Consider the following 11,822-nt stretch of genomic DNA (forward strand, 5'->3'; position numbering starts at 1 on the left):
GGAGATAACTAGTGCAGTCAGTGGAGCACAAATGAATGGAATTATACACACAAACACACTTGTGTATTAATGAGAAGATGACAGCAGAGCCACACAGGCCCTCTGCGCTAAGTGTTAGGGACTCAGGCATGAGTGTGTGTAATGTGACCAGAGCCAACATCACTGTACCATTGCATAACACCAAGTAAACTATTCATAAGCACACTCTAGACACCAGACCTACATTCTGAGAGTAAATGATCTTTCGCATAAGTCAACAGTTTTTCTTTTTGTATTTATTTTGCCCACCTTTTCACCCTACCTCATAATTTCCCCCCCTCTGGTTTATTTCTTTATTTCTGTAGCAAAGCCAAAGTGCTTATACCGACAGTTCGTCTGGACTGTTCCAGACAAAAGGGCGAAGGTCCAAATATCACAGAAGACCTAACTTTCTGGGATTACTTTTTCGAACTGGAAGCAGAGTTGGCAGCTGAATCAGGCTCAGTCTGCAACAGTATTGGTTTGAGACAATTCATCCACGCTTGGTGCGTAATCCTTCAATTTGAAATAAAGTAAATGTCTTTACAGTTTCAGCATCTTCCAATCAGTAATGGTGTGGCAGCAAGGTCAGAATGTATGGGTATGCAAGAGTGGCAGGATGAAATGATGATTCAATGGGTCACTGGATGACCTCTTGGTGCTGCTGAAGCTGAGCTAGTAGAGGTCCATCTGTCACAATCGTCTTGTCAAGAAGTGAAATAAAAAAATGAAATAGTGCAAATGCAAGCCATTTGGGATTTTTTTCTCTGCGGATATATTTTCTTTCACTGCAGGTTATGCTGACAGCTCCTGAGTGCATCCTGTGGTCCTTCAGAAGAAGGCACAATTAAGCTTATGAAAGATTTGGGCAGTGTATGAGTAATTGAGGTTAGGTCAGTGTTGGGCTCCAAACTAAAATGGGAGATAAATAAACACTTGTCGAATCAGTTTTTCTTTTCAGTGACATCGAGTTCATTCGTTTGTAGACCCAGGACGACTGGGCTCTGATTGGATTTACTTTCAAAGCCACAAATAAATTAGAACTATATTGTACGCACAACACTTTTAGCTTGTGGACTTTATTCGCTCATTATTAAACACAACAAAGAACCTGGAGATGCTAGAATGTTGACCTCTCGTGACCATATTCCTGCTCCATGCAACCCAAAGATCGACTTTAGATCAGGGGTATTAAAATAAAATTCAATAAGGTCTAGTTAGAGAAAATGTCCTCAGGCAAAGGTCCGGAACATCATAATGTCTAACCTGCGTTATGAATTAGTGTGATATATATTGAAGTAGCTTAGCAGCTGTATCAATGTCTGCATGTAATCAACAACTGACTGACTCGAACTGAAATCTAAGAAAGTCCAATTAAAAAACATGTTCATCCTGTGGAAATTCAATTAATATATATGTTTTTTAAACTTTAAAAAATGTTAAAACACTTAACATGTTTATAATACTGTAGATATGTTTAATGATCCTCTCAGGCTGCATTTAAACATGTAAATAAATGTTAGAAAATTAAATAAAGTGTAGCAGCAGCCTGAGATTCCCTTTTTCTTTACCTGCTTCAGATCTTGATTTAACAGTCTCATAACATTTTAGAATAGTCTCAACACATCTTAACAATTGAACAGTTTTGACAGTGTCCCTCTTATATACCCCCCCAGACACACACACACTTTAGTTCATTTGGAGAATTGAGATTTAGCTTATCACTACGACACCCACTAAGCTTAAAGTAGCTAATGTTCAGCATGATGACGTTTAGTTGTCCTACGTATGAAATAATAATTAGTTACCAACTGATTGAAAAGGACATTCATCAGTTTGGTATTTACTGACTCATGTTATGTCATAAAATGAATTTCTTTATATCAGGCACTTAGCGTACTAAAAACGCGTTCAAAAAGAACTTGACATTTAGACAAAGGAACCGGAAGTGGTAAAATGCTGACTCGTTTATTCAATTCAAAGTTGACTACACAGAAAGTGTATATCATCAGTTTTCTCAGAATCGGCCGCCCTCTTATATAGAACATCTCTACTGATGGTTAGAGGTTGAGAAGAGCTAATGTGTTTGACCATTAATGTCGGTTTCTGTATTCCCCCTGTGAATAATATCTTCATACTGATCCTTTACAGGCTACACCCCCGCACATCTGCCATGAACCTGCCTTTGCATGCTGTTCAGGAAACTGCTGATACATTCGGCACATTCATTTGATACGATTCTCCATACAACAGCCCGGGCATGAAGTGTTGTTTTGAAGGACAGCGATTTACATTAACTTCTTATGATATTTTTTTCAACAGGACCCAGTTTGTGGTGCGAGTCATATATTCCCATATAACAGTGACGAACCTTCAGGGCCACAAAGGCCTTCTCTGTATCAATGAATAACATTTTTAAAAACCTATGCAACACACTATAAGAAAGGGAAAACCCCAAAAAGCATAGTACTTTTAATAAATGATTATTAAATGCTGATTGAAACCGTTTAAAATTACAAACACAGTTAGAATCGGAGAATAAACCCTCTTTATTGTCACATACATGCACACAGCAGAGCACGCACAGTGAAATTGGTCCTCTGCATTTAACCCATCGTAGTACTAGAAGCTATCGTGCAGCAATGGGGAGGGGGGATTGGAGGTGTCCGGTGCCTTGCTCAAGGGAACCACAGCAGGGCCTAGGAGGTGAAATGGGACCTCTCCAAGTAGCAGTCCACTTTCCATATTTCAAGTCTGTTTGGGGACTTGAACCGGCGACCCTACGATTCCCAGTCCAAGCCCCTACTGACTGAGCCACTGCTGGACAAAAAAGTTGGATCTGTCTATTATTCAGTTGTGGCAATTTCTAAATGTACTAATTTAATCATCCCTTGTATGAATTGTACACCCTTCTGCTGTAGTACATTTGTACAGTGAATCCTTCTAAAACCATTTCCTTATTTACATATCTGTGAAACGGGATCCTTTTTTGACGATTAACTGAGGTTTCAGTTAACATCCCATTCGTTAGAGATAGCATCATGAGGAGACAGAAGAAAGTGTGCTAGCCCCCCGTGTTTTTCCCGCCGCGATACTAAGTGTGTTTGTGTGAAGATACCTTTACTGTGTGTTATTGTGTTCACATATCTCGCTTCCCCTGCTGAGTCTCGAGCTATGCTGAATGCTGAAGTTGGCTGATGATAATCACGTTTTCCAGGTGGCCCATGATGTGTAGCATGTAGCATGTGAAGGATCTCAGACAGGTAAAACTGCCCGCTGAAATGTATTTATTGTAGACCTGCTGATGTCTGAAGGAGCTGAAGAGGGTCTGCTCCTGCAGCACTGCTGTCTCTCTGTCTATTGTGCGTGACAGTAGACATCTTGTGTTAGTGACCCAGAAGCACGTAAAACACCGATGCACATAAACGCTCCAAAGCACTTCCATACACAGGCTAGCAGCGGCCCCGCTATCTGAGTCTCTGTGGGGAATGAATAGAATACAGAGCAGTGTTTCTCCCCTCTGCGCTCTTATCCGCCAATTGCTTCTTCATGATCCAAACACTCTGTGCTGTGTGTTTGTGTGTGCAAATCAATAATATTTGTGGTAATCATCACTTATTAACATGTTTGTAGGGAAGAAAAACATTTGTAACTGTTTGGGAACACTGATAATATAGATACCAGAGGTGGGACCAAGTCACTGTTTGGCAAGTCACAAGTCAGTCCCAAGTCTTAGCAGTCAAGTCCAAGTCAAGTCCCAAGTAAAGACAGAGAAGGGCAAGTCGTGTCCAAGTCCCGATCTTTTTCAAGTCCTGAACAAGTCATCATGTACTCTTCACTTAATATTGCAATTATTAGACTATCGATCATAGTTTGAACATATCAATCTAATCTACAGTCTAACTTTATAAATACAGATTGAAATATGTTCAATGTTTGTGTATTGAAATCTTTTACGATATACACATGCACCCTAAGACCTTCAAAGTATCTCAGAGAAGAAGTGAGAGTGAATATTGAGTTTGAATTGTTTTAGCACGGAAGGCCCCAATGTGACCATAAAGTTAGTAAAGCGCCTTGACCAGTGAGGCATTTGAGCTGACTGGATGTCTGAAAGCAGTGCTTGAGCATGTTACAGTACGTACACATTTTCCTTTAATTACAATGAGACTTAATATTTCAATAAACAATGTTTAATCTGCATTACACAAACAGCAGAGGCAGAGGCAGAGAGAGACAGAGAGAGAGAGAGAGAGAAAGCGAGCGAGAGAGAGAGCTAACATGTGCCACAGCAATGTGGCATGAGAAGGTTGTTTTTTTTCTCAGGTGTTGCCTCTCTAAGTGTGTGCCTGTGTGTGTGTGTGTGTGTGTGTGTGTGTGTGTGTGTGTGTGTGTGTGTGTGTGTGTGTGTGTGTGTGTGTGTGTGTGTGTGTGTGTGTGTGTGTGTGTCAGTCTTAATTTTGGCAGCTATTTTAGATTGGGTCTTAGTCTTTGGACGAAAATGGTTATTAGTTTCAGTCACATTTTAGTCCTTTTGATCCTTCATAGTTTTACTCAAAGACAACTCAAAACGTTTTAGTCCAGTCTCGAGTACAAGTCATGTGACTCGAGTCCCCATGTCTGATAGATAGCTATTAATGTTTTGTGGCATGTTCAAACGACATATTTATGATAAAGGAGGAACTTAGCTCTATTTCTTTAGTTATTATCTTAAACGTGTCATTAAGGCTGTATTCATCCCTTTATGGGAATATGTAGCTACAGTTACAAAACAGTCTGAAAACATCCAGACGTAGAAGAAGTACAAAGATGTTGTACTTGAGTAAAAGTACTCAGATCTTGTACTTCAGTAAAAGTAGAAGTACTCAGATCTAGTACTTAAGTAAAAGTAGAAGTACTCAGATCTTGTACTTGAGTAAAGTAGAAGTACCAGAGTGTAGGAATACTCTGTTACAGTAAAAGTCCTGCATTCAAAATGTTCCTCCAGTGAAAGTAGAAAGTACTCTCATCTAAATGTACTTAAAGTAGCGACAGTAAAAGTAGTCATTGTTTGATTGGTCCATTTCAGAATAATATCTCTGATATGTTTTATAGTTATTGATCATTAAAGTGTTCTCAGAGCTGGTAAAGGTGCAGCTAGTTTGAATGGCTTTGTATACTTTAGGGTAGCTGCTGGATTTACTCCAGGTGAACTACAGTCTGATTTAAGGGAGATTATATTTACCATCATTAATCCAGCTCTGTAAGTAACTAAAGGGATTAAATACATGTAATGGAGTAAGAGTACACAATTTACCTCTGAATTGTGGTGGAGTAGAAGTACTCAGTAGCAAAAAATGGAAATACTCAACTAAAGTACAAGTATCTCAAACTTGTACTTCAGTACAGTACTTGAAATGTACTTATCTTTAATATTAATCATTTACCCTCTAAAATAAATAGGACACAGACTTTTTGGATAGCTTGTACAACTAACAATTACCAACACCACAATCGTGGCCTAAGGGTACATTTTATTGATTCATTAATTGAGGTGACCGGGCAGATACGTAGAGGCTAGCAACCTGTCATAGCAGCCACCGGTGACTCAAGGCTGTAAGCGGGTTTCTGTCTGCTGTACAGGGGGGCACTTACAGGGATTTACTCAAATTTGAAGCCAGCCTCAAGTAGCGATTTCAAGGGCTGCGGTTTTTAGCTCATCTGCTTTTCTTTTCCAGCCCTTGAGATTGCCTCATGTTCTGAAGGCAACTTAATATGTGTCACCTGCCCTTGCAAACTGGATGCCTGTTTTGTCCTTTCCTAACTTTGTCCTAATCTATTCTTGCACATCTGCTTATGCTGCCATTTTAACGTCTGCAGCTCTCCTCATCTGTGAGGAGGGTCAAGGTTGCTGATGTCGCGACACAGTGAGTGTAGACAGTTTTTAATATTTTTTAGAAAGCCTGGATTTAAGGTAAAGGCCGTTAAAGGCTGATATTGGATGGCAGAGGAACTCAAAGACATTCAAGTTGACCCAAAGCCCTGATATATTAACTATGTTATCGCTAATTATTGGTAAATAGTTGCACATTTAAGCATCTCACAAACATGGATGTAGTTGGAGTTCTATCTTCATTCTCATTTTAGCTTTGATTTAGTCTGCACACATTTTTTTACATTACTATTACTATTTATTTTTAGCTGTTGGCTGTTTAGTTCTTTCTGCAGATGGACATATTATATAAAGTTACAATGTAACCATTTAATATATAGCTATGTCAGCCATCATGATATAACTAGCTAGTTTTGAACATATAAATATAAAATAAATACATTTTCCATCTTTTTGCACATAATTTGTCCTGGTTTCATCATATGTGTTGATGTGTAATTATATTTGCCAGTTTAAGATCGTCTTATGTGCAATATCAAAGCACGACATTTCAGAGGTTGCTCTAGTTCTTGATTAAGGTTTTGATTTTTGTAAACATTGTGCATTAGTAAATGTCTTTTCCTGGTCATATTTAATGATCCCCTCCTTTTCCTGAGCAATAAACTACATTAAAGCCATGCAGCTCGAGCTCCTGAAAATATATTACTTACTTAGTTTAGAATCTTCTCTCCACAGTCAAAATTAAATTTGTTAGTTGGCATTAAACACAAGCAAATAAAAACGGTATGGCTGTACATTATGACGTGCAGAGAAAGGTACAATATATAGTGGTGAGTGTCATTATCATTGACTTACTTATGATTGCGCTGGAGACAGTGACATCAAATAAAAAGTATTTTGTCCAATAGATATTGTTTGGGATGATTTATTCTAACATGCCATTGTCACGCCACTGAAAAAATAAATGTTGCAAAGCAGTAGAATGATTTCTGCTAAACAAAAGCAAAAATGAAGGGTTTATGTCATGCTAATGGTCTTTGTAGATAGTAGTCAGATTGAAATACTGTAGCTCATTTCTAATCAATAGCACGCAACTTATCAGTGCTCACAGGAAGCAGGAAACAGCACCTGCTTTCACTGATAACAGCGGCAAGTATAAGAGATACAGATGGACTGTTTTAAGAGACAGTGCATTTACACTGCAGCCTGTAAAATAACCTGTAAGAATGTGTACATTATTTATTACTTGGTCTATATACAATCTGCAACTTACACCTTCATATTCATCTCGGATGTAAACTGCAGTAAGTGTGCAGCATTCATATACTGTACCTTCAAAACAATTTAAACATTGACTGTTATCAGTTGAGTAAAATGGCTCCTTTGTGTTTTACTTTAGTTTTACAGGTTTCTAAAATTGTATAACGTTGGTTAACAAAAAAATAAAATAATACTCTTTAGTAGTAAGAAGAAGGAGCTTAAATGATGTACTTTATAGCTGTAATTATGCATGTTGCACCACAAAATGCTTACGTGTTGACACAGTAAAATGAACTATGTGGTGGTTTAAAAGAATAATGCAATACTTCAAATGAAAAGTTGAATCCTTACAAACTAAATGTCTTCTCACGATCATGACCTCTTTCTTTGCTAGCATGTCTGTCTTGTAATTGAATTTCCTAATAGTAGGCCATCACAAAAATGTTCAGACTAATGATTTAGAGCAGCGGTTCCCAACCTTTTTCCACTCAGGGCCCACTTAAGAATACAAGATTTTTTTGCGGCCCACATTCAACCATAAACAACACGAGGCTAAATAAAGTTATCAGAGTACCTTTTATTTTAATTAAAAAGGAGCTGGTCATGAGTAACATAACACAACACAACAATTGCACCTATGTTATACGCACCAGTAAATGCGGTAAATCACAAATACAACAGGTTCGGAACCGCAGGTTTAGAGGACACATAGCTACTTACACACCTAATGTCATGTTGGCATGATAAAAGCAAAAGAAAAGAAGATCAATGTGACAAGAATGGAAAGCCTGTTGTACAATTAAACATTCACATTCATTTATTCTCGTGTAATTTCCTAAAATAAATGAGTTGAGACAGCGTGGAGCCCAGAGAGCTGCAGAGACTTAGAGGACAAACCTCAGTGTGCTGGACATCCGTATGTGGTGGATTGGCCGGAGAGGACTGAGGTGGAGAGGTCTTTCTATGGGAGGATGAGGACTGCACCAGGCCTGAGGAAGGAAGACCTGCACCTACAGAACCTGAGCCCATACTGGGCATACAGTAGCTGTTACCACCTGCACAGTTCCAATCTGTCTCTCTATTTGACAAAAGGTGTTTACTTATACATTTAATAGGTTAACATATAGTGTACTGTCACAATTTGTCTTGGTTTTATTTTGAAATGTGTGCACTCCCCTAGTTATGTCTGCTTCTTCTTCCTGTCTCTGTCCCCTCCTGTTGGATTACCCAATTGTGTTAACCTGGTGCCCCTGTGTTTTCACTCCCTCCCCACCTGTATCTTGTCTTTGTGATCACTCCTCTAGTATTTCAGTTCTGTTTTTCCTTCCTTAGGGAGAGAGTTCTGTTCGTTTTGGTCTTGAAATAAAGGTGTTTTCAGTTAAACCCTGTATCCTTCCTGCTTTTGGGTCCTGCATGCTTCGCTCCCCCTGACATGTACCTTATGTCTATCTTGTCCTTTTTTTCTATAAAACCTTGTTGATAGTTCATCTATGATAACTTCTGGTTCAATACATTATATTTGTACTCCTTTTTGTCTTTTATTCTTACTGAAAATGTTAAATTACACATTCAAATCTGACTGCAGATGGCCAACATTTGTTTTCCGTGGTAAAAGACACAAGTATTGTAAAGATTATATAGCGAGGCAAATAGAAATAATCATCTCACGATTGTACAGTCCATGTTGAGATAGCACCAAAATAGGTGCATTTGATCAGCTGACCACACTTTGTCTGATGTGCAACTTCACAAACAAATGATGGTCCTGTTAGGCCACAAAACTATTCAGTGTGCAGATCTTTTCACAATAAAAGTAGTTTCTCAGTTAATTTTATTGGACTTTATAGGTCTTGAATCTCATAAAATCAGGTTTTCATTTTCCTCTTGGATATTCTTCTGGACCCTCGGAGAAGCAGAAAATGGTGATGCAGCGGTGTCTTTCAGGCATGTCCATACCTAACAGAAATAACAAGAAACGTATAACATAACATTATTTAGGAGGTGTGCTTGTGTCTTCAGGAGCTTTAGATATATTTTTACATACAAATGTTGTTTTTTTTAAATTGAGCTATGTAATACAATCAGATTATCAATGAACAGTTCTTCAACATTAAAATATCGGTTTTTATTTGAATAACATTGAACTGTTGTCACAAATTAATGTAGAATCATGCTGTTTGGTTGTCTCACTGCAATAATCACTTTTACAATGTCTACAGACAATATCTCGAGACAAAGGTTAGCAATTCTTTCTCTACATATAACTGACCCCGATAACTAGCAGGCAGGTGAGTTGTAGCTGTCAGGCTCTCAGCTAGCTGCTAGCTGCCTTGATAAACATACTCAATTCAATCTCTACATAAACATGAAAACCACCAGGCTGTTGGTCTTGGTTAGCAGTCACTGTTCCAACAAGCATCAACTTGTTTGTTGAAAAAACTAAACCCATTATTCACAGAATTAGATAGGGCGGGGGGAATCAACCTAACATATAAACTACACTTGCTGCTAGCTAAACATGGTCTGCATTTCACATGATGCCTTTGCGGTGTTTTACGAACGTCAAAACAACGCAAGTAGCTTTATAACTCACCTTTTGTTCTGCCATTTGGAATATGTTTTCCTCCGGGACCCCTCTGCCGCGCAGAAACTCCGTTACCTCCTCCATTGTTCCGTAGTGCACTATGAGAGTCTCTCACTGAAGTTAGGCCACTACAGGAACCCGTTCTTCTGACTTTAATCTCAGAATTCTGACTTTTTTCTCAGAAGTCAGAATTCTGACATCCCCAACAAAGAAATGTTCATGTGGCCCTAATCCTCTTCCGTACACAACCATTGAAACTAGTTATGGAAATATATTGGCTGTAAATTATTACATTTAAATGAAAGCACTGCATGAGGTTGTCATTTAACAATAATGACAAACAAAATTTCCGAGTGAGTATAATGTTTTATAGAGGATGTAATTTTGCTCAGCTTTTACAGTCAGTCATGAAATACTGTGGTTTAATCAATACTGACTGAATAAGTAACTTTGCTGTTATATTTTACTGTCGGGTGTGTTAGCTATATTTATTTATGGATCTCCCAAGTTAACTTGTTCATAAATTTGGATTGATCCTGGGTCAGCGACCTGGTGATAGGGCACAGCCGCGTAATATTAAGGTCTCGATCTTACACCAGCATTTATTGCTTGGCAGTGTACTCACCGGAGGGGATGACAAGGCATCAGAGTCTTCTCGGAAAACAACACACTGTCAGGGTTTGGGGAAATAGGGCCCAAGTGCAGCAAAAAGGGAGGCAGTTATGGGTTCAAACAAAAGGCAAACTTTATTCCAAAGCTGTTTTAAAAAAATACAAAGTTAGGTCAAATCGAGGGCATCAAAAACACTTCAGTTGAACACATGAAGACGATAACGAACTGACAGAGAACACAAGGGAAAGCAGGACTAAATACAAAGACACTAATCACAACACAAGACACAGCTGGGGAGGGGAGGCAGAAACACAGGGCAACAGGTGACAACAATGAAACAATCAGACACAAGGAAAACCAAAGACAGGAAGTAAAACTACACATGACACAACAGAGGGAGAACATTTCAAAATAAAACAGGAAACTAAAACACAAAACAAGGATCATGACACACACAATGATGGAGAACAGTGCATTAGAGTTGACTTCACAACATAGTGCTTTCATATCTAGTAAATCTGTGGGAAAGTCAGCTAACACCTAATATTTCATATATAAATATATATAATGTGTCAGTTGTTTTAACAGTTTTCTTTTAAAGCTAAATAACAACAATAAATTAAATACCTGCGCATCAGCTTTGAGAAATAAAAACACATTTTATACAGAATGATGATTTGTGTAAGTAATGTTGTATTGAATTTGCATGAAGCATTGCAACAGATTGAGTGTTTGCAGGGACATCTGCATATGTTCCTGTGTGTATCTGTAGTAAAGCTGATTCAGCAATATAATGGCAAACTAACATTGTATACAGCTACAAAAGCGGTTAATGAGCTGTCTTCAAGGTTTTCCTTTTGATTAGATGGCCAATTGCAGCTTAAGTCTTCTAGCATTAACAGCATTTACAAGTAATCAAGAACATGAAGGGATCTATAATGAGCAGGTACCACCATTGGAAATATTGAATGTAAGAACAATTTACGTGGACGTTTCAAAAAGGTACCCTTTCCATTCATTTTCAACCTCTTATCCTGAGTCAGGTTGCAGTGGTAGCAGTTCCAGCAGAGGGCCCCATACTGCCCTTTACCTGGTCACATTACCAGCTCTGAATGGGGAATTCTAAGGCGCTTACAGGCCAGCACAGACATATAATCCTTCCACCTGGTCCTGGGTCTGGTCCTGTATCTCCTTCCTGCTGGACATGCCTGAAACACCTCCCTTGTGAACAGTGTCTCTATTCCAAGACCCCTCCCTGATGACTGAACTTCTCACATTCACTTCTCTGGAAAAAAAACCATTTCAGCCACTTCTATGGTCAACCATCCTTGATGACTATATGTGAGAGCAGGGGCATCTCATAACATTCAGGGCCCTATATATAAGCTGTCTCTCTGGGTCCCCGTCTCCTCTTGTCCATGTCTCTCATGCATGTTTTGAAATGCATTCACAAAGGATTGAGCCAACAACTGTACA

General features: G+C 38.7%; 1 long non-coding RNA gene across 1 annotated transcript; it reads right to left on the bottom strand.

Annotated features, from left to right (window-relative positions):
- Positions 1 to 8,086: 8,086 nt before the first annotated feature.
- LOC134860212 (uncharacterized) lies at positions 8,087 to 10,557 on the bottom strand. Its single transcript, XR_010165203.1, has 3 exons — positions 10,360 to 10,557; positions 9,744 to 9,832; positions 8,087 to 9,106 (listed from the first exon to the last, which is right to left on the bottom strand). It is a non-coding gene; the product is annotated as an uncharacterized LOC134860212 (long non-coding RNA).
- Between the last annotated feature and the right edge of the window lie 1,265 nt (positions 10,558 to 11,822).

The sequence above is a fragment of the Eleginops maclovinus genome, chromosome 23 (assembly GCF_036324505.1).
Source record: "Eleginops maclovinus isolate JMC-PN-2008 ecotype Puerto Natales chromosome 23, JC_Emac_rtc_rv5, whole genome shotgun sequence".
In the NCBI taxonomy this organism is placed as follows: Eukaryota; Metazoa; Chordata; class Actinopteri; order Perciformes; family Eleginopidae; genus Eleginops; species Eleginops maclovinus.